This window comes from Synchiropus splendidus, chromosome 10, assembly GCF_027744825.2.
Source record: "Synchiropus splendidus isolate RoL2022-P1 chromosome 10, RoL_Sspl_1.0, whole genome shotgun sequence".
Classification (NCBI taxonomy): domain Eukaryota; kingdom Metazoa; phylum Chordata; class Actinopteri; order Syngnathiformes; family Callionymidae; genus Synchiropus; species Synchiropus splendidus.
The window spans coordinates 19,895,358-19,915,797 of NC_071343.1; the positions used below are offsets into that span (position 1 = coordinate 19,895,358).

Below are 20,440 nucleotides of genomic sequence, written 5' to 3' on the forward strand. Positions count from 1 at the left end.
TTTCAGCAATTTTTTTTTCCTGTTTATATTGATGATTGAAATCATATTTTGCTCTTTCCATCTGACTATTGTGTGCAAAGTAATTAATGTACATTTACCCCGCAAATGATGATTTTGTTTTTGCAACACAAACCTTTTCAGGAATGAAAGCAACATCTTTGTCGTGTTACGGTGTGTGAATATAAAAGTAGTGGCCTCATCACTACATTTAAGTTTACAAATAGAAAAGGTTTATTTCTATCCATTATTACACAGCATCACCAGGTGTCACTGGTTTATCAAGGATAAAACTACTTTGAGAACAAATTACATTTGAGCATTGCAGTGCAGTTTACACGCTCCATCCACAGCTCCTTCTGGGATTCAGTTTGACACCTGCGTATTCCAGGTATCAAGTGGGTCCACGTTGACACAATGGGTAGAAAAGGTTTTGAATTCAACCTCCAGTGTTCATGTGGAAAACAGTCACACATACTCCAGTACTTCATCTGTGATGTTCATTCTCACCTTCCTCACGCATCTATAGGGTCATTTGCATTCAGACGCCTCCAACAGATCATGTACGGTAGCAACAGTCCCTATAAGAACGGGTGAATTCATTTTCATTTCCTTGCATGTTTTATATCCATGATAAAAAAAAGGTCATTGCTGGGGTAGAACCAATGACCGTAATGTTATTCGCAACCCTCATTTTGACTGGAGACATTCTGCAGACCTGTCCAATGAAGAACAACATATTGGATGGGACTGAAGGCTCACAGCGATGTGAAGAAAAACAGAGCCCCGGATTCAACCGGAACTGCTGCGGCCACAACGCGGAGTACTAACATCGACATGATCACAGCTTCTTGGAAACATCTTTCTTGAGCAATACAGACAAAAAAAGTTGTGATGAAATGTGTGGCATGCACTGTGCTAATATTCTTCTCATGAAGACCATGTGTTTGTTTGCGGTTGTGGTGGTTTGAAAAGTAAAAAGTCAAGTCATGATCTTCGAGCCTTCGCCAGACTGCAAATATGCTAGTGTTTTGGAAGGCGGATTCATTCCTTTAATCCATTTGAAGTGGCGTTATGAAGGGTTTGATTGGGTATCTGAAGCTTCAGAACAGCTTTTGGTGCTAATCTTGACTGGAGACGATCTGTCTGATAAAACCATCGCCTGAACAGGGACTTGAACCCTGGACCCTCTGATGCTCTACCGACTGAGCAATCCAGGCTCTAGACAATGCACCAGTATTGGTTGAGACCATAATGTCAGCCCAGACATTTATGATCCACTGGCAGCAATTGTACAATTCTGAAGTATAGTACTGAAGGATGAGACCACTTAGCTCTGTGTTTGAGTGACAGACAGAAAACAGACACACAAACATAACGCATTGAGGGGAAGATTTGAGTCTGGGTGCATTGTGTGGGCACAAGGATGTAGGACAATTTGAGTCTCAGATTCTTCATTCCACAGAGCGTTGTCTCTTCATTTCCAAAACACCAGTATAACAGCTCTCCTCGTGTCTGAAACACACCTGTGTCATAGCAGGCCAGTTAGCTCAAAAGCTTTCAATTTTCTCAAAAGCTGATGATGCATCTTATAATCCGATGTGCCTTATCTATGGATCAATAATGGTTAATCATGAATGCTGTAGTCAGGGGACATCACCGAGGAGACAATGGTAAGAATGGTAATGAGGAAATCCGCTCTCACATAATTTGCGTGTGTGTGTGTAAAGACCCCAAAGGACTTCGCCGAGGTGTTCAACAAATAGCGAAGCCTGTTAGAGGGCGAAGCACGTATCATATAGAAATAATAATTGATACATAGTAAATAATAGCATATACGTGCACACGGAATCGTAAACAATAACAATCATGACTTGAAAGACAAATATCTGAGACTTCAGAAAACCATGAACCGAACACTCAAACTCACTTTTCCAAACTCCTTGGCCACCTTCTGCCTCAACTAGTCATGCTGTCCCTTCAAGTCAAGCAGTCCCAGCTCCCGCCCGCTGACTTCCGTTGTGGTGTATGGAATTATGTTAGAATTTTTGCGGCTTTTGTTCATGTGTTCTATTGTGGCCTTTGAATTTGTAGTAGCTTTTGCTGATTTGTTGTGAGCTGATGTTGTGGCGTTTGACTTTGTTGCCGCGTTTGCAATTGTTGTGATATTTCCTTGCCACCGTATTGAGCACTGGATAGTGCAAAAGTGCAAGTTAAAAAATTAAAAAAGAAAGAAGACTGATGCTGGTTCCATGAAGATTGGAACTGACAGGATTAATCGACATCAAAAGCCATATATTTAAGATTTGTTCTTTTTTCAGTTGCATGTTCTTTTAACTAAGGTACTTAGTTATTGTTAAACATTCTCTGCTGAGGAATTGCAGTTATGGAAAGTATACGTGATACAAATTCTGATTAGATTCAGGATTGTTGATCTAAAAGCTAGTTCCATTAAAAAAAACGGTTAAACAGGCAACTTTTTTTCTCTCTCATGTCACTTGAACATGAATATATTAAGACTGTATTTGCCAGAGGAAAGAAATGTAAGTGACAGATTTCAGAAAAGTCTCCCTGCTGCTGGGGAGGGGCTTTGCCGCGCTGTAGATCTCTGGATCCGACTGGCGGGGCTTCGCTATGCTGCAGAAACTTGGATCCAACCGGTGGAACAGACCGAGGTCGTGTAGCATTGTCTGTGTCTCTGCGCTAACGGGATAGAAGCCGTTGAAGTCCCTCAGACTGATGATCGTCTGCCGGTCATATCCTAATAAACGTCCACGCACTGCGCCGTTTCCACTGTTTGTTCGTTCGTTGATTGTTTCGTTGTTTGTATTATTCATAAATTTGGCTTTGTTACGGGGAGCATCAGTAGCCGCTGCCTGACGAGGTGCCGCCATGTTGGATGAAACCAACAAAATTAGTTAATGATTTTATTTTTGCAAATAAAAGTCTGTCAAGCTGGAAAGGATTTTTTTTCTGCACAGTGCCTGCTGCACATTTCATAGCAACTTTTCTTGTCTGTATTGCTCAGAATGTTTCCAAGCAGCTGTGATCGTATAGTGGTTAGTAGAGCAACCCAGGATCGACTCTGGGTCACGGTACTCTCCTTTGTTTTTGTTTTTTTTGGTTCAAATGCCCCCTTTTGCCTGAAACAGACACGATGACTGTGAGTCTTCCTCCCCATCTCATGAGTTGTTCTTCATAATCAGTTGGACAGGTCTGAAGAATGACTCCAGTCAAAATGACAGTTGCGAATAAAGCTCAGGTCATTGGTTCGACCACGATACGAACCAATTTCTTATCAGGCATGTAAAACAGAAACTAAAACTCTAAAAGGAGTCCCTCAGATGGGGCTCATCTGGGTTTCGTACCTGGCACCTCTCGCACCTCAGGTCACCTGCTGAGACTTTCACTCAAGGTCTCCTAATGTGGTATTGAGAAAGGAAACATCTGGCTCAGAGAACAGTATAAAAACAGTCCACTAACTCAAGGTTACTCGATACTTGATACATGTACATTATGTTGTTCAGTGTTTGTCACTGAGAGTTTATTTCTGAAATAGACAGTCACTCAATTCCAAGACTCCTGCCCCGTCTGTGACGTGGCTTGACAGCTGTGTTGGTGAGATATTTCATTTGATCTTTTTTTTCATTCAAGTTTCAGTTTCCCCTTTCCACAGGCTGTGATCAAATAGGGTCTATACCTGTGTGGGTTTGAACCACCAACCTAACAATTCATATTCTTTTTCCAAGATTTCAAGATGGTTCAAGAAATCCTCTAATTTTGGAACTTTTCTCACGTCGGTGGCCCGGCTAGCTCAGTCGGTAGAGCATGAGACTCTTAATCTCAGGGTCGTGGGTTCGAGCCCCACGTTGGGCGCAGTATTTTATCTGCCTCTAATCTGGGTGGTCTACATCCTTGTGTCCACACGATGCACCGACTGCAGAGGCAAATCTTCCCTTCTTTGTGTTACGTTTGTGTCTCTGTCACACAAACACAAAACTCCACAGCAAATCAATGTAGTACATATACCAGGACTGTAGGGACGCTGTAATGCTCTAGCACGACGCATGTGCAAATCAGGCTCGTGTGGTAAATATTAGCACTGCTGCATGAGTTACATTCAGTACTACTTGTTGTTTTCCCCACAGGAACTGCAGAATATGGTCCCACAGTTTAACTCAACACAACAAAAGTTCCAATACACGTTTGACTCTTTTGTCAGAGTTCCAAATCACAGGTGGTTTTCTCCAAGATGCTGACTTCAATGAAGATTTGGACAAAATTAAACAACAAGAAAAGCCAGATATTTTCAATATATTAGTTGCTTGTGTCTGTATTTGAGATGGTGTTTTTTGTCCTATGGTTAGGAAGGTTTATCACCTTGAGTCTGGCGCCTTCGACCGCTCGGCCATCCTGACAACTGACCTTCAGAAGGTCGTCAGCAGCTGCATAGAAACTGGAATAACCAGTTAAAACCTGCAAAGTTCAGCGATCACAGCTTTGAGCAAATTTTTTGGACTGTTGATATTGATTGTTTAAATTATATTTTGCTCTTTTGATCTGACATTTATGTAGTAATTAATGTACTTTTGCTGCTCAACTGATGATTTTGTTTTTGCAACACGAACCTTTTCACGAATGAAAGCAACATCTTTGTCGTGTGACGGTGTGTGAATATAAAAGTAGTGGCCTCATCACTACATTTAAGTTTACAAATAGAAAAGGTTTATTTCTATCCATTATTACACAGCATCACCAGGTGTCACTGGTTTATCGAGGATAAAACTACTTTGAGAACAAATTACATTCTAGCATTTTATATTTCCTTGCATGTTTTATATCCATGATAAAAAAAAAAGGTAATTGCTGGGGTTGAACCCATGATCACAATGTTATGAGCAACCCTCATTTTGACTGGAGACATTCTGCAGACCTGTCCAATGAAGAACAACATATTGGATGGGACTGAAGGCTCACAGTGATGTGAAGAAAAGCAAAGTACCGTGACCGGATTCAAACTGGAATTTCTGTGGCTACAACGCAGAGTACTAACATCGACACGATCACAGCTGCTTGGAAACATCTTTCTTGAGCAATACAGACAAAAAAGTTGTGATGAAATGTGTGTCATGCACTGCGCTAATATTCTTCTCGTGGAGTCAGAGTTATTTCTGCGTCATGAATGAAAGATTGGTTGACCATGTTTTTGTTTGCGGTTCTGGTGGTTTGAAAAGTAAAAAGTCAAGTCATCATCTTCGAGCCTTCACCCGCCCACAAATATAATGGTGTTTAGGAAGGAGGATTTACTCCTTCAATCCATTTGAAGTGGTGTTATGAAGATTTAAATTGGGCATGTGAAGGTTCAGAACAGCTTTTGGTGCTCATCTTGACTGGAGACGATGTGCCTGATAAAACCATCACCTGAACAGGGACTTGAACCCTGGACCCTCAGATTAAAAGTCTGATGCTCTACCGACTGAGCTATCCAGGCTCTGGACATGGCTCGTGGTGTGCACGCAAGGGATGTTGCGCATCATCGGTTCAATGCACGCTTTGCAACGCAACAGTATTGGACGAGACTGATGTATCAGCCCAGACATTTACGATCCACTGGCAGATAGCAATTGTACAGGTCTAGACAACTGAAGGATGAGACCACTTAGCTCTGTGTTTGAGTGACAGACAGCAAACAGACACACAAACATAACACATTGAAGGAAAGATTTGACTATGGGTGCACTGTGTGGGCACAAGGATTTAGGACAATTTCGTCTTTAATTCATTTCCAAAAACTGTACTGAGGCTCCCGACACCCAATCTAACCCCCTGATAACACCTCTTAAAATGTACTCAAGGAATGAAATACTGCTTCTCCATCATCAGTGAACCTCAGTGTTGTCTTTCTGTTCTTCTTTGGCTCAGAATTTGAATCTCAGATTCGCTGCAAAGGTTTGAATCAGGTCAACCGGACTAGTAATAGTCAAATAATACGTTTCGTCTCCTATCCAGGAGGCTTCGTCAGTTCTAACAGTTTCATACAAGGCCACACCACCCAGCTGTTGGTTCAGATATGTGAATGACACCTGGGTCCTAATCTAAAAGGATGAAGTAGAACCCTTCACACAACACATCAACTTGGCAGACGGACACATCAAATTCACCCAAGAAGATGTGAAAAACAACAGACTACCTTTTCTGGACTGTGCTGTAAACACTGAAGCAGACAGGAGCCTCAACATCGAAGTGTACAGGAAACCAACACACACCGACCAATACCTCCAATTTGACTCTCACTAGAACAAAAACTTGGAGTCATCAGAACTTTGAGACATCGAGCCCAAAACATCCCCAGCTCACCTAGGGGGAGAGAGAAGGAGGAGATTCACATCAGGAATGACCAAAACATCAAAAGGGAACACAAAGGACAAAGAAAACAATGTCCAGCGCCGTAACAGCATAGTTATTCCCTATGAGCCAGAAAAGGAGCAATGTGGTTTATGCAGTCCAGTGCAGCCAAGAGTCCCAGACCTTTACATTAGAGAAACTAAACAACCTCTCCACAAATGAATGGCCCAACACAGGAGAGCCAACTCCTCTGGACAAGACTCTGCAGTCCATTTACATATAGAGGACAAGAAACACTCCTTTGAAGACAGTACTGTCTGCATTTTGGCAAAAGAAGACCCCATTAGCATAATGCTGACTCTTGTCACCCATCACATTGGACTGGCTCCACCCCTGTCCATCAACATCTTGTCCCATTCAGATGGCCTGATATAAGCCTGAACTCCAACCCAGCTCAGTAGAACTGACGAAGCCTCCTGTGAGTCTTCCTCCCCATCTCATGTGTTGTTCTTCATAATCAATTGGACAGGTCTGCAGAATGACTCCAGTCAAAATGACAGTTGCTAAAAACGCCAAGGTCATTGGTTCAACCACGATACGAACCAATTTCTTATCATGCATGTATAACATACCAGAGAGGAAAAAAAACATCACACCTTCAATGGATTGTTGTTATCGAACATGATCCATTAAAGGGGTCTGAATGCAAATGACCCTGTACGTGCATGAGAATGAACATCACAGATTATGTACAACTGGTGTCCACATGAATACAGTTTTGTCTAGATCCACACACATTCTCATTCTCACTCCTCCATGGACCGTCACCTTATCGTGGTGGGGGGGTTTGAGTACCTCAATGATTCAGGGAGCTATATTGTCGGGAGCCTTGTGCTCCTGGTAGGATCATCCTTGACAAACAGGTCCCTGATGAGAGGTCAGACTAAGTACGGTCCAGATGACTTTATGGAGGAGGGAAAATGGACGAGGAGTACCTGGCCCGGAGGGACACCAGGGCCCACACCTGGAGACAGGCCTGGGTGTTGGGCCCGTCAGCGAGCGCCTGGTGGCCTGGCGACCCACGTAACCCGGCCGGGCACGGCCCAAAAGAGCAGCGTGGACCGTGCTTCATCCATCCCATCATTGCCCCATGGGCTCACCACCTGTGGAGGGCAATCCAGGAGTCGGGTGCGCTGTCATTTGGGTGGCAGTGGAAGGAGAGAAGGCTGGCGCAGAGGCCCTGGGCTGCATCGGTTAGCTCTGGGGACGTGGAATGTCACCTCTCTGTGGGGTAAGGAACCTGAGTTAGTGCGGGAGATGGAGTGTTACCAGTTAGATCTGGTGGGGTTCACCTCCATGCACAGCTTGGCCTCAGCTCCTTGATAGGGGCTGGACTCTGTCCTTCTCGGGTGTTGCTCATGGTGTGAGGCGCCAGGCGGGAGTGGGGATACTCACAAGCCCCCGGTTGAGCGCCTGTTTGTTGGAGTTCTCTCCGATGGACCAGAGGGTCGCCTCCCTGAGGCTTAGGCTAAGGCTGACTGCTGTTTGTGCGTATGCACCGAATAGCAGTTCGGAGTATCCGGTCTTCTTGGGGGTCCTGGATGGGGTCCTATGTGAGACCCCACCCGGTGACTCCATTGTCCTCCTGGGAGACTTCAATGCTCACGTGGGCAATGACGGAGAAACTTGGAGAGGCGTGATTGGGAGGAACGGTCTGCCTGATCTTAACCCGAATGGTTGTTTGTTGTTGTTGGTTGTTGATCACCATCTGGTGTTGAGCTGGCTCCGATGGCGGGGGAAGCCTTTAGACCGACCAGGTAAACCCAAACGGATAGTGCGGGTGAACTGGGAACGTCTGGAGGACGAAGCCGTCAGAGGAGCATTTAACTCACACCTCCGGGAAGCTTTTTCACGCATCCCTGTGGAGGTTGGGGACATCGACCATGAGTGGTCGGTGTTCAAAACCGCCATGGCTGAGGCTTCAGTTGCGAGTTGTGGCCTGAAGACCATCAGTGCCTCAAGGGGCGGCAACCAAAGGACATCTTGGTGGATACCAGAGATCAGGGAAGCCGTCCGACTGAAGAAGGAGTCGTATCGAGACCTAATGTCTTGTGCGACTCCTGAGGCAGTTGCAAGGTACCGTCTGGCTCGAAGGGCTGCGGCTTCGGCTATTGCTGAGGCCAAGCAGCGGGTGTGGGAGAAGTTTGGAGAGTCCTTGGAGGAAGACTTTCGATCGGCACCAAGGCGCTTCTGGAAAACGGTCAAGCACCTCAGGAGGGGGAGGCAGCGAAACATTCAAACTGTTTACAGCAAGGATGGTTTGCTGCTGACTTCAAGAGAGGATGTAATTGGCCGTTGGAAAGAGTACTTTGAGGAACTCCTGAATCCGGATATTCCGTCCTCTGTAAGGGAGAGGCTGTTGGGCAGTCTTTGTTAATTTCTCGGGCTGAAGTCACTGTGGTAGTCAAAAAACTGCACGGTGGCAAGGCTGCGGGAGTTGACGAGATTCGTCCTGAAATGCTGAAAGCTCTGGGTGTTGATGGGCTGTCGTGGTTGACACGACTCTTCAACATTGCGTGGAGATCTGGGTCGGTACCGAACGAGTGGCAGATGGGGGTGGTGGTCCCTCTATTTAAAAAGGGGGACCAGAGAGTGTGTGCAAATTACAGAGGCATCACACTCCTCAGCCTCCCTGGTAAGGTCTACTCCAAGGTGCTGGAAAGGAGGGTCCGATCGATAGTCGAACCTCGGATTCAAGAGGAACAATGCGGGTTCCGTCCTGGCCGTGGAACTACGGACCAACTCTTTACTCTTGCGACCGTTCTCGAGGGTTCCTGGGAGTATGACCAACCCGTCTACATGTGCTTTGTAGACTTGGAGAAGGCGTATGACCGGGTGCCCAGGGATCGGTTGTGGGAGGTGCTTCGGGAGTATGGGGTGAGTGGTTCTCTACTGAGGGCTGTTCATTCTCTGTATTCCCGGGACGGGAGTTGTGATCGTATACTTGGATGCAGGTCCGATGTATTCCCAGTGAGGGTTGGTCTTCGCCAGGGTTGTGCTTTGTCCCCAATCCTGTTCTTGGTCTACATGGACAGGATTTCGAGGCGCAGCTCTGGTGAGGAGGGGTTGCGGTTTGGTGGCCTGAAGATCCAGTCTCTACTCTTTGCAGATGATTTGGTTCTGATGGCTTCATCATCGCGTGACCTACAGCTCACACTGGATCGGTTTGCGTCTGAGTGTGAAGCGGCTGGCATGAGGATCAGCACCTCTAAGTCCGAGACCATGGTTCTCAACCGGAAACGGATGGATTGCTCTCTCCGGGTAGGGACTGAGATCTTGCCTCAAGTGGAGAAGTTTAAGTATCTCGGGGTGTTGTTCTCATGTGAGGGGATTAGGGATTTGGAGATTGGTCGGCGAATTGGGGCAGCAGGGGCGGTATTGCAATACCTTTGCCGCACTGTTGTCCATAAGAGAGAGCTGAGCCAGAAGGCAAAGCTCTCTATATACCGATCAATCTTCGCCCCGACCCTCACCTACGGTCATGAGCTTTGGGTCATGACCGAGAGAGCAAGGTCCTGGATACAAGCGGCTAAAATGGGTTTTCTCCGAAGGGTGGCAGGCGTCTCCCTTAGAGATCGGGTGAGAAGTTCTGTCACTCAGGAGAGGCTCGGAGTAGAGCCGCTGCTTCTCCACATTGAGAGGAGTCAGTTGAGGTGGTTCGGGCATCTCATCAGGATGCCCTCTGGACGCCTCCCTTTGGAGGTGTTCCAGACACGTCCAGCTGGGAGGAGACCGAAGGGTCGACCCAGGACCAGGTGGAGAGATTATATCTCGACGCTGGCCTGGGATCGTCTCGGGATCCCCCAGTCGGAGCTGGTGGATGTTGCTCGGGAGAAGGGCGTTTGGCGTGACCTCCTGAAGCTGCTACCCCCGTGACCCGGCAACGGATAAGCGGACGACGATGGATGGATGGATGGACATTCTCAATTCTATCATTGCCGTTGAATTCAAAGCCTTTGTTTCCCCTTCAGGGATTGAGTTTGACAGCCCAGCTGAAACACAATTTAGTATCCATAAAACAGTGTACGTCCCTGGGTGGGCTCGAACCACCAACCTTTCGGTTAACAGCCGAACGCGCTAACCTATTGCGCCACAGACACATGAAACAGCAATGTAACATCTGGATCAAACGTTTGTAAACATGTGCCATACGGTCGGGCACTCAGGCCACCATTGACTCCCAGTGTGGGAAACTGACCATCATTTTGGTCAGTTGCTCTCTATTGATACCTATCGATTGATTGATCAAATTCATTGCAGGAACCTCATCACGCTAAAGTTGAAAGATCATTCTGGAACAAGCCCATTCACTAGTGTGATATAGGGCAGTATGGTTACAGAGGGTGCACAGAAACTAAAACTCTAAAAGGAGTCCCTCAGATGGGGCTCATCTGGGTTTCGTACCTGGCACCTCTCGCACCTCAGGTCACCTGCTGAGACTTTCACTCAATGTCTCCTAATGTGGTATTGAGAAAGGAAACATCTGGCTCAGAGAACAGTATAAAAACAGTCCACTAACTCAAGGTTACTCGATACTTGATACATGTACATTATGTAGTTAGGTGTTTATCACTGTGAGTTTGTTTCTGAAATAGACAGTCACTCAATTCCAAGACTCCTGCCCCGTCTGTGACGTGGCTTGACAGCTGTGTTGGTGAGATATTTCATTTGATCTTTTTTTTCATTCAAGTTTCAGTTTCCTCTTTCCACAGGCTGTGATCAAATAGGGTCTATACCTGTGTGGGTTTGAACCACCAACCTAACAATTCATATTCTTTTTCAAGATGGTTCAAGAAATCCTCTAATTTTGGAACTTTTCTCACTTCGGTGGCCCGGCTAGCTCAGTCGGTAGAGCATGAGACTCTTAATCTCAGGGTCGTGGGTTCGAGCCCCACGTTGGGCGCAGTATTTTATCTGCCTCTAATCTGGGTGGTCTACATCCTTGTGTCCACACGATGCACCGACTGCAGAGGCAAATCTTCCCTTCTCTGTGTGATGTTTGTGTCTCTGTCACACAAACACAGAACTCCAGAACAAATCAATGTAGTACATATACCAGGACCGTCGGGACGCTGTAATGCTCTAGCACGACGCATGTCCAAATCAGGCTCGTGTGGTAAATATTAGCACTGCAGCATAAACAAATCGACCAATGAGAGACATTGGTGTTTACAGACGACACAGTTGATCTTTCATTGGACTCAACAATGAACTACAGGTGGTCAGAGGCACGAGAGCGTGGCCGTGTGTTTCCAGTGTTTTTAGCAGCTCTGTGGTCACCTGCTTCATGCTTCAGACTGCTGAGCTGCCTCTTGTGATTCTCTGCAATGGGCCACCAGGAGAGTCAGATCTCAGATGTGGCAGTGAAATGAGGGGTGAAAGGGGATTATAGTCACAGCGGTGCATGGAAGCTAAAGTTGAGAGATTCATCTCAACCAAGAGCCACTCATTAGTGGTCAGGTCATGAAATGGCAGCATTTGACTGTAATACAGAACTTCCACCCAATATTGAGGGGCTCATGCTGGAACTCGGGATGATAAACATGGTCCTTAAACAATTAGCCAGTGAAGCATCAGAATCTTGAGCATGATTTTCCTGCATGGAAGCTAGAGATCTAAAAGCATGTTTGCACAATTCCATCAGTTTCACGTAAAACTGACTGCTGGGTGGGAACTTATCGCTACAGGCAGAGGCAGAGCCTTGGAGTAGATAAAGTAATGGTGAAACCTGTTGCAGTGCATCACACATGTTCAAAGAAGTGAAGTTACATTCAGTACTACTTTTATTTTCCCCACAGGAACTGATTTTTAGCAAATCATGTTTGACTGTTGAATTATTTTTTGATTTCAAGTCACATTTGGTTTTTTCCATCTGACTTCTATTTGCTAACTACTTAATGTGCTGTACTTTTCAGGTTCAAATCATGTTTTTTTTGGCACAAAAAGGTTTATTTTCCACATTTTGAGATCCCAAAATCCTTTTTCCAGATGAAAGTAACATCTTTCAAACAAAGCGTTTGGACTCCAGGTACTCAGTGGCACAGTCATTCCACTGGTCAATGTACAGGACATATGGTTGGTACAGTCCTGCTGCCGTTGCTGTGTGCCTGCAGACCGGTGACATAGCAACATTAACATTAAACCACACATCCAGCACACAAACAGGTTTATACATCAGTTTTTGTGGAAAAGAAAGATATCAAACACTGTCAGTTGATAAGATCAGGGAACAAAGAGACACACAATAAGAACTAGGGGAGGGAATTTGAAACGAGAGAACAAACAAATTATAAAACACACAGAAAGGAAATGTTGCATTGTGCCTGTTGAAGAGAAGTTGAACAAGCACACGACAAGCAGGAGGATGAGACCACTTAGCTCTCTGTTCAGCAGACAGACACACAAACATAACGCAGAGAAGGGAAGATTTGCCTCTTCAGTAGGTGCATCGTGTGGACACAAGGATGTAGACCACCCAGATTAGAGGCAGATAAAATACTGTGGCCAAGCGACTGTGAGATTAAGATTCTCATGCTCTACCGACTGAGCTAGCCGGGCCACTTAGGTCAGAAAAGTTCCTAAATTAGCGGATGTCTGGACCCATCTTGAAATCCTAACACGCATGAAAGAAAATTAATTGGTAGGTTGGTAGTTCAAACCCACACAGGTATAGACCCTGTTTGCACAACTTTTCAGAAGAGCAAGGAGGTGTTTTTTGTTACTTCTCTTTTCAGTTGCAAGTTATTTTAACTAAGCTACTTAGTTATTCTTTATTATTCTCCGGTGAGGAATTGCAGTTGTGGAAGATCACAGAAACTGTGCATGATCCAAATTCTGATTAGATTCAGGATTGTTGATGGAAATGCTCGCCCCTAAACTGGCTACTTTTTTTCTCTCTCGTGACATTAGAATCTGTATATATCAACACTGTATTTGCCAGGGGAAATAAATGTGACAGATTTTAGAAACGTCTTCAGCGCTTTAGAAGCAATAAAAGAGAGCAAGAATGGGAAACGTGACCTTCCAATGGGGCAGAGAAAAAGGATTTGTCAGAAGTGGGATTCGAACCCACGCCTCCATTGTATTCCAATTGATTATGAAGAACAACACATGAGATGGGGAGGAAGACTCACGGTGCTGTATTCGCCCGACTGTTCAATTCAGACAGAAGAAGAAGAAGAATTCCAGGGATTCGTGGATGAGGAATGAACTGATAAAGTGAGCTTTTCCTGTTTCTCTTTACCACTGAACAAGGTTGGGAATCTGTGAATCTTGTGAATCTGGACATTAAAGTTTCAACAACGTTGAGTTATAGGGTTATTGTTATATTGTTATTGCTTTGCACTGTTTTGAGACTTCCTATATTCCTATATATTCCTATTCCTTACTATATCTAGTGGATACATAACGCAACCCCAGCCACGACTCTAGCTTCTATTCTTTGTGCCTCATCATGTGGTACTATGGCAGGACAAAGGAGTCGGAGTCGCAGGTCAAGTTCTGTGTGTCGTTTATTCAGTCTTCACAACAAAGATTCCCCAGTGCGTGGCATACAGCCTCTATTTAATGAGTCACACCTGTGTGTCCCTACCCATCATCCCACTGGCTAAGACACCACACCCCCAAGCACCTGCTACAGTATGCCGATATATGGAGTCAGTTTTAAAATAGGCCATTCATTCAAGGTGCGTCTTATAATCAGATGCACCTTATAGTGTGGAAAATACGGTAACCTTCAGTTTAACCAGTGATTCTTCTGTCGCCTCTGGGACTCTGCACCTGCTGGCACTCTACGTTGTGTCTACTTGGATGCGTGTGCAGCATGGAGAGAAAAGACACTGGCCAGCGTTCGAAGATTCTGTTTTTTCGAAACACGACTCGCATTAGTCCACCACAACCACAAAACAAACAACCAGTCTTTCATTTACAAAAAAAAAAAAAAATGAAACACTATTGTTTGACTTCATGAGAAGAATATTTACTCAGTGCATGCCACACATTTCATCACAACTTTTCTCGTCTGTATTGCTCAAGAAAGATGTTTCTAAGCAGCCGTGATCGTATAGTGGTTAGTACTCTGCGTTGTGGCCGCAGCAACCCCGGTTCGAATCCGGGTCACGGCACTCTGCTTTGCTGTTTTTCATTCAAATTTGTAGGTGCAGGTTTTTTTGTCAAACCGATCTGGAGCACACAGTGGAACCAATGGGGTTAGTTTGATGCTGCTTGTTTGGTTGAAACAAATAGCTGCACCCACATGGCCCTTTAGGTATTTAGTTTGACGCCCCAGATGAAATATGAATTAGTGTTCGTGGAACAGAGAGAGCTGCTGACTTCCATGAAGATTTGAACTGACAGAATGAATCGACATCAAAAGCCATATATTTAACATATTTTGCGTGCTTTCACGAATGAAGGCAGCCGCTACTTTTTTCTCGCGGTCTGAACCCTGCGCCTTATAAAACGATGCGGCTAATATATGGATTTTTACAGGGATTTTCCAATCAATCAGCCACCGATTATGAAAGGCTGAACTCGTAGTGATCTGTGAATGCCGACCACTGCCTGTCATTGCCGGTCACAAAATCCAATCACATGTGACAGTAGCTGTTCTGATCAGGCACCGCCCGTGGTCTGTGATGCATCCGCTCCTCCCTCCCGACTCGCCACTCGCCTGGCAACGGCGTGTCTAATGCGGAAGCTTTTTTCAGTCTGTCATGTCAAGTTTGCCTCCTGCAGCACATGCACGTTAAAAGGCGTCAACGCCACGAATTCAATACGATATTTAAAACACCAGCACTTGACTAAGCACAGAGAGTTTTCTGGTGCTCATGAAAGTGAAACTGCAGGAACCAGCGGTCACTCGCCGGTCTGAGCGTGACGTTCAGAACGCGAAGCATATTGCCCAAGAAATAATCATTAATTTCACCGCACCAGATGAGCAGCCTTTCTGAGGTGTCGTTTTAAGACGGAATCAACCGCGGCCGAATCCGCTGCAGTCTTGTGTGTGTCAGATGCAGCGTTTGCGGTCCACCACCTGAATCTGAAACGTTTGCAACCGTCCAGAGTGAGAACTTTCATGAAAGAGGTTGAAGACAGCTGCTTCAGCTGAGTGCTCTCCCTGTCTCTTGGAGCATCCCGAGTTTTTACAGTCTAATGAGCGTGCTCTTTGCTGGCGAAAATATTGAGCTTCGTCACATCAAACCGATGACATCACGGGCGTTTTAGTTACCTTTAAAGCGCTCAAATTGCGGTTTTTGCCCGCGTGTCTGCAGCTCTGCTAACAGAGACGATCTACTGGAGGGTGAAAACAGCGCTTTCTGAACACTTGAAATGTAAATAAGATGTGAGGAGTTCATGACTGGAGTTCAGAACATTGGCAAGATTGTTTCATGAGTCAGTCTCGACACTGGACCCCGTTTTCAAAACTAGTACTAGAGGATCGCTAGAAGTGATTCTCATGCATTTTCTGTGGCGCAGACAGCAACGGTGCGACTTATGTATGAAAAAAATACATTTTCCTTCTTAGATTTGGTGGGTGCGGCTAATATTCCGGTGCGTTCTGTAGTCCGGAAAATACGGTAAACGTAGTGGCCTTTCGACTATATTTAAGTTTACAAATAGAAAATCCATTATTGCACAGCATCACCAGGTGTCACTGGTTTATCGAGGATAAAACTACTTTGAGAACAAATTATATTGGAGCATCAGAGTCCAGTTTAAATAGCATCAGTTTATTGGTTAGGAACTAGGATTGTGGAGTTAAAAGTCCCATTTAAAATCCTTGTTCCTTCCTGGTTCCACATAAATTTAAAATTTACTAGTTATTTTATCAAGCAAAACAACAGCTGACTGAAATTTGAATCATTTGGACCCTTCGTTTATTTATTTATTTTTTGTTTGCCACAGTTTTATGAAAGGAACCGGACGCTGACACACTCCCTCACACTCCCTCGAGCCTGATGATGATTCTGGCTGTATTCCATGACTATAAATGAATGAGTTCATGATTTTATTTTTGCAAATAAAAGGTTGTCAAGACAGAAAGTTTTTTTGTACAGTGCCTGCTGCACATTTCATAACAACTTTTCTAGTCTGTATTGCTCAGAACGTTTCCAAGCGGCTGTGATCGTATAGTGGTTAGTACACTGCCACAACCCCAGCCACTGCTGTAGCTTCCATTCTATGTGCCTTATAATGTGGTGGCACCCTATATATTAAAAAAGTTTTAAAATGGCCATTCATTGAAGGTGCGCCTTATCTACCTAATACAGTAACCTTCAGTGTAACCTGTAATTCTTCTGTCGCCTCTGGGACTCTGCACCTGCTGGCACTCTACGTTGTGTCTACTTGGATGCGTGTGCGTGTGCAGCGTGGAGAGAAAAGACACTGGCCAGCGTTCGAAGATTCTGTTTTTTCGAAACACGACTCGCATTAGTCCACCACAACCACAAAACAAACAACCAGTCTTTCATTTACAAAAAAAAAAAAATGAAACACTATTGTTTGACTTCATGAGAAGAATATTTACTCAGTGCATGCCACACATTTCATCACAACTTTTCTCGTCTGTATTGCTCAAGAAAGATGTTTCCAAGCAGCCGTGATCGTATAGTGGTTAGTACTCTGCGTTGTGGCCGCAGCAACCCTGGTTTGAATCCGGGTCACGGCACTCTGCTTTCTTTTTTTTCATTAAATCAAATAGCTGCACCCACATGGCCCTTTTGGTATTTAGTTTGACACCACAGATGAAATATGAATTAGTGTTAGTAGAACAGAGAGAGCTGCTGACTTCCATGAAGATTTGAACTGACAGAATGAATCTACATCAAAAGCCATCCTGACAACTGACCTTCAGAGTCTTGTCAGCAGATTCATAGAAACTGGTATAACCAGTTAATGCAAAGTTCAGCGATCACAGCTTTGAGCAAATTTTTTTCCTCTTTATATTGATGATTGAAATCTGATTTTGCACTTTCCATCTGACTTTTATGTGCAAAGTAACTAATGTACATTTAACTCTCAAATGATGATTTTGTTTTTGCAACACAAACCTTTTCACAAATGAAAGCAACATCTTTGTCGTGTTACGGTGTGTGAATATAAAAGTAGTGGCCTCATCACTACATTTAAGTTTACAAATAGAAAAGGTTTATTCATGTCCATTATTGCACAGCATCTCCAGAAATGAGATTGTTTTGGAACAGGGCAAAGTAAATGCCTTGTTAACAAAATGTAACTTATTGACACATCATTAACCGTAGCTGGGATTTGGAAGAGTCAGCCTGCCACAAACAAGGAGCAAAGTTTTCAAGGGTCAATACTTCTGTATTTCTGAAAATCTGTCCATCCGATCTGTGAGAAACACAAAACCAAAAAAATAAGGGACCAGAGAACATTCAATCAGGATTATGGCATGTTTGTGCATTTACTGTAAATGCATTCCATTTCTATGGTGGATGTGTTCGTGTCATCCGGACAGCGGGTGATACACTTCTCAGGGCGTCAAGTCAGGGCAGAAGGAACCACAGAAGCAGTGGGATGCAAGCTTCGGTTTATTCCACATCAGCATAACATCGTCTCGTCGCTTGGCATCGCTATGCATCAAATTGTTCAAAGTACAAACACAATAAATAGAGGCTGGATCAAGGGCGTTCCTCGTACCAGATACACATCGCCACACACGTGCACGCCCACATTTGTCCTCCAGGCTGAGTCGCTGAGACAAGACCTTCAGGGAGCTCCAGAGAAAACAGACATTCCTGTCTACACCCCAAGTCTTCTAGCCGCTCCTCCATTCGGACACCAGAAGTCTCATGCTCATACTCTAGTACGGAATGGTACATTCGTACATGATACTCTCGTACGTAATCTGTGATGTTCATTCTCACACATGTATAGTGTCATTTGCATTCAGAAGCAACAGATCATCTACAGTAGCAATGATCCCTTTTTGAACGCATGAATGGGACATTAGGATGTAGACAACACAGACAAGGTCGATCAGATAAGATAATGTGCCCAAAAGAACTTGAATCTCACACTCTTCATTCCACAGAGAGTTGTATCCTTAAACCTCTATATGAGCAGGCCGGTTAGCTCAGATGGTTAGAGCGTGGTGCTAATAACGCCAAGGTCATGGGTTCGAGCCCCATACTGGCCATTATTTGATTTTAGAAAATTCCACCCAAATGTATTAAAGGAACGAAATACTGCTTCTCACTATAGTTCTCGCCTGCCAGACTAATGGCCAGAAACTTCCACCCACGATGAATTTTCAACAGGAAGACCTTGCCAAAAGAAAACTTTGCAGCCGTCATCATCAACCCTAACCTGAAGGGACGGATGAAGAAAAGACGAGTTAATCAGGTTTTTCAACGTTGAAAAACCGGGACACAAATTCGGGGCTTGCTGTCAATCTGGCAGGATTGACTGAAGAACTCCAGCCACTTGATATTGGTGCCAACAGGGCATTCAAAGCTGGAATGCGAACTGTGTGGGAACAGTGGATGATAGAAGACGAACACACGTTCACCAAGACAGGGAGACAATGCCGAACAACATATGCCTCTATCTGCCAGTGGATCGTAAATGCCTGGCCTGATATATCAGTCTCAACTGATAGCGACCCTGTTGGATGCTGTATTCGCCCGACTGTTCAATTTGGACACTGAAGAAGAAGAATTCCAGGGGCGTTAAGTTATTGGGTTATTGTTATATTGTTATTGCTTTTGCACTGTTTTGAGACTTCCTATATTCCTATATATTCCTATTCCTAACTATATCTAGTGGACACATAACGCAACCCCAGCCACGAATGTAGCTTCTATTATTTGTGCCTCATCATGTGCTACTGTGGCAGAACAAAGGAGTCGGAGTCGCAGGTCAAGTTCTGTGTGTCGTTTATTCAGTCTTCACAACAAAGATTCTCCAGTGCGTGGCATACAGCCTCTATTTAATGAGTCACACCTGTGTGTCCCAACCCATCATCCCACTGGGTAAGAGACCACACCCCCAAGCACCCGCTACAGTATGCCGATATATGGAGTCAGTTTTAAAATAGGCCATTCATTCAAGGTGCGTCTTATAATCAGATGCACCTTATAGTGTGGAAAATACGGTAACCTTCAGTGTAACCAATGATTCTTCTGTCGCCTCTGGGACTCTGCACCTGCTGGCACTCTACGTTGTGTCTGCTTGGATGCGTGTGCAGCGTGGAGAGAAAAGACACTGGCCAAGATTCTGTTTTTTCGAAACACGACTCGCATTAGTCCACCACAACCACAAAACAAACAACCAGTCTTTCATTTACAAAAAAATAAATGAAATACTATTGTTTGACTTCATGAGAAGAATATTTACTCAGTGCATGCCACACATTACATCACAACTTTTCTCGTCTGTATTGCTCAAGAAAGATGAAAGAAAGATGTTTCCAAGCAGCCGTGATCGTATAGTGGTTAGTACTCTGCGTTGTGGCCGCAGCAACCCCGGTTCGAATCCGGGTCACGGCACTCTGCTTTGCTTTTTTTTCATTCAAATTTGCAGGTGCAGGTTTTTTTTGTCAAACCCGCACACACAGTGGAACCAATGGGGTTAGTTTGATGCTGCTTGTTTGGTTGAAACAAATAGCTGCACCCACATGGCCCTTTAGGTATTTAGTTTGACGCCCCAGATGAAATATGAATGAGTGTTAGTAGAACAGAGAGAGCTGCTGACTTCCATGAAGATTTGAACTGACAGAATGAATCGACATCAAAAGCCAAGTATATGGCTTTTGATGTAGTTTAACCAGTAATTCTTCTGTCGCCTCTGGGACTCGGCACCTGCTGGCACTCAACGTTGTGTCGGCTTGGATGTGTGTGCAGCGCGGAGAGAAATGAGACTGGCCATCAAAATCCATATATTAGATATAAGATATTTTGGGTGCTTGTGTCTACATTTACCGAGGTGTTTTTTGTTCAGTTATTTTAACTTAGGTACTTAGTTTTTTTTATTATTCTTTGGTGAGGAATTGCAGTGATGGAAGATCACAGAAACT

At 44.6% G+C, this 20,440-nt stretch overlaps 7 non-coding genes across 7 annotated transcripts; 5 read left to right on the plus strand and 2 right to left on the minus strand.

Annotated features, from left to right (window-relative positions):
* The first annotated feature begins 3,800 nt into the window (after positions 1-3,800).
* Positions 3,801-3,873, plus strand: trnak-cuu (transfer RNA lysine (anticodon CUU)). Its single transcript has one exon. It is a non-coding gene; the product is annotated as a tRNA-Lys (tRNA).
* A 1,542-nt stretch (positions 3,874-5,415) lies between these two features.
* trnak-uuu (transfer RNA lysine (anticodon UUU)) lies at positions 5,416-5,488 on the minus strand. The gene has a single exon. It is a non-coding gene; the product is annotated as a tRNA-Lys (tRNA).
* Positions 5,489-10,428: 4,940 nt separating this feature from the next.
* trnan-guu (transfer RNA asparagine (anticodon GUU)) lies at positions 10,429-10,502 on the minus strand. Its single transcript has one exon. It is a non-coding gene; the product is annotated as a tRNA-Asn (tRNA).
* A 730-nt stretch (positions 10,503-11,232) lies between these two features.
* On the plus strand, positions 11,233-11,305 carry trnak-cuu (transfer RNA lysine (anticodon CUU)). Its single transcript has one exon. It is a non-coding gene; the product is annotated as a tRNA-Lys (tRNA).
* Positions 11,306-14,453: 3,148 nt separating this feature from the next.
* Positions 14,454-14,525, plus strand: trnah-gug (transfer RNA histidin (anticodon GUG)). Its single transcript has one exon. It is a non-coding gene; the product is annotated as a tRNA-His (tRNA).
* A 3,963-nt stretch (positions 14,526-18,488) lies between these two features.
* trnai-aau (transfer RNA isoleucine (anticodon AAU)) lies at positions 18,489-18,562 on the plus strand. Its single transcript has one exon. It is a non-coding gene; the product is annotated as a tRNA-Ile (tRNA).
* Positions 18,563-19,841: 1,279 nt separating this feature from the next.
* On the plus strand, positions 19,842-19,913 carry trnah-gug (transfer RNA histidin (anticodon GUG)). The gene has a single exon. It is a non-coding gene; the product is annotated as a tRNA-His (tRNA).
* Positions 19,914-20,440: the final 527 nt, after the last annotated feature.